The sequence below is a fragment of the Triticum aestivum genome, chromosome 7D (assembly GCF_018294505.1).
Source record: "Triticum aestivum cultivar Chinese Spring chromosome 7D, IWGSC CS RefSeq v2.1, whole genome shotgun sequence".
NCBI lineage: Eukaryota > Viridiplantae > Streptophyta > Magnoliopsida > Poales > Poaceae > Triticum > Triticum aestivum.
This window is the reverse complement of record NC_057814.1, coordinates 210,602,948-210,605,144: the sequence shown is the minus strand read 5'-3', so window position 1 is coordinate 210,605,144 and position 2,197 is coordinate 210,602,948. Positions and strand designations below refer to the sequence as shown.

Sequence of the window (2,197 nt, the reverse complement as noted above, 5' to 3'; positions counted from 1 at the left end):
TCGAAATTGATTCTTTTTTAGATATCTGGATAGATGGATGGATCTATCTTTCTTTTCAGATATCTTTTGCAATCAGCCCCAAATCCTTGAATTGGCCAGGAAACAAAGCACTGCTTTGGGCCCAGGAAGCGAAGGGAATGAGCTCGGCTGCTTCTCCCCCACACTTCTTTATTTCTCTGTGCCCCTTCTGCATGCGCTTTGCGCGCCATTGGCGCTTTGCTCTCCTCTTATTTCTTCATTGGAGGGTCCGGATGGACTTCGCCATTCTTTCCCAACGAAAATGGAAAGGGCTGTATCACATCGAGATGTCGATTCGTTTTCCGCCCCAAATGAGATGGGAATTAGTCACCTCTGTCCCTTCATCTTTATGAAAGGAATCGAGGCTCGGCCCAGCTCGCGTCGTTCCAACAACCGACGGGGAGCACCTTAGTATATGATCGCGCGCAGTAACTGGGAGTCCTATTACACCTAAGGCCAACTTCCATTCACCAAATCCAGGTTCATCTCGTGTAGTGATTGTGGACTCGTACAAGGATATGGAGTCGACGGTTGATGTATCAGATTCGACCTTGTCTTTCATAGCATGCATTCCCATCTGTGTTGCAACTGATTTGGTAAGCTACGTGTCCGGTGCACGGAAAACTGCCTTCGGTCTCCCAACCTTACTCATGGCAACCTTCCGGCCACCCAACGACCTATAATGCTAGTCACTACTCCCACTGGGGCTAGGAAGTAAGCCCCACAACCCAAAGCGGCGAAGAACAAATAGAATTTGCTAGAAAAGCCGGCTAACGGGGGTGTTCCTGCATATGAGAACATTGTAATGGAGAAGGTCATAGTCGAAATAGGATTCGTTTTGGCTAGAGCGCCCAAATACGCTATATATTTGACACGGGTTTGCCGTAATGCTGGAACTATGGCGAATGCATCTATCGTCATTGATGCATATAAATAAATATACCAATTAGTAGTGATTGAATTCCTTCTATGGTTCCACATGAGAAACCGGTACGAATATAACCTACATGTCCAATCGAACTATGAGCTAGAGGTCTTTTGACTTTCGTTTGGGCCATGGCGGCCAGTGCTCCTAAGATCATAGAAGCAATGCTGCAGAAAAAGAAGATTTGTTGTAATGTACCCCCATAGGAAGCAACAATAGAAACACGTGACATATTTGCAAAAATAGAGATTTTAGGCACAATAGAAAGGAATGATGTCACCGGGGTGGGTGAACCCTCATAGATATCAGGTGCCCACATATATAGAGTCAAAAGAGAGATTGAGTCCGAGGGAGAGGGGGGTTTTCTTGGGGCTCGAGATATGGAATAGATAGGGCCCCACAAGTTGTTAATTCGCCGCTGGGGAATTCACACAAAAGGGAAGGACTTATTCTCAACGAAAAAAGTGCTCTCTGAACCGAACGTGAAAGTTGTTTTCCATCAGACGGTTGTTCACGTAACTCCACTCTCGGCTTGGATTATATATCCATTTGGTCCGCTCTCGGCCATTCCACACACTGCCTAGCAGAGATGTGGTTATCTGAAGTGGATTCTCTCTTTTGTAGTAGATGTCGAACCCGCTGCTCAGTGGGCGGGCGCAACAGCTACATGGACCCCTTTCTTTATGTTGTTGCCAACGCTTTCCCGGTCCGAGCCGGAATTTTTATTAGAACGTCGGCAGGCAAAGCCCGAAGGAAGGCTGCTATCCCCTCGGCCTTCTTCCTTTTCGATGAAAAACAGATCGACATCTCAATCTCCGAAAGTGTTTTCCTTACGCACCTAATATTCCCCCTTCGTCAAGCCTTTCCTTTAGTGGTAAGGGATATGCACCTTATCTCAACGTCGGCAGGCATTCCGGAATTCTCCTTTTTTGGCCCCGGGTGAACATAGGCTCAAACATGATTGGAGGGGTCCTAGCTACGCCGTGCGTTCAATAAAAAAAGCAAGCCTCTGGGAAGCTGCAGGTATTACAAAATGAGGGTGCTTTCCTGTGTTGCACTGAAAAAAGGACAAAGGAGAAGACGCTCTTCGACTTTCTTTCTTCCTCCCGCGCCCGCCTAAGACCGGCCCGCGTTAGAGGGGAAGATTAGCAAAGCAGAAAAAGACAGAGGGAGGGGGAGCTGCATCTTATTCTCTTCGCGAGAACTTCAGGATCGGAGAAGCATTCGGAAGGGGCGAGGCCTTCATTTCATTGG

At 47.5% G+C, this 2,197-nt stretch overlaps 1 pseudogene; it reads right to left on the bottom strand.

Annotated features, from left to right (window-relative positions):
- Positions 1-619: 619 nt before the first annotated feature.
- LOC123166013 (NADH-ubiquinone oxidoreductase chain 2-like) lies at positions 620-1,274 on the bottom strand (annotated as a pseudogene).
- Positions 1,275-2,197: the final 923 nt, after the last annotated feature.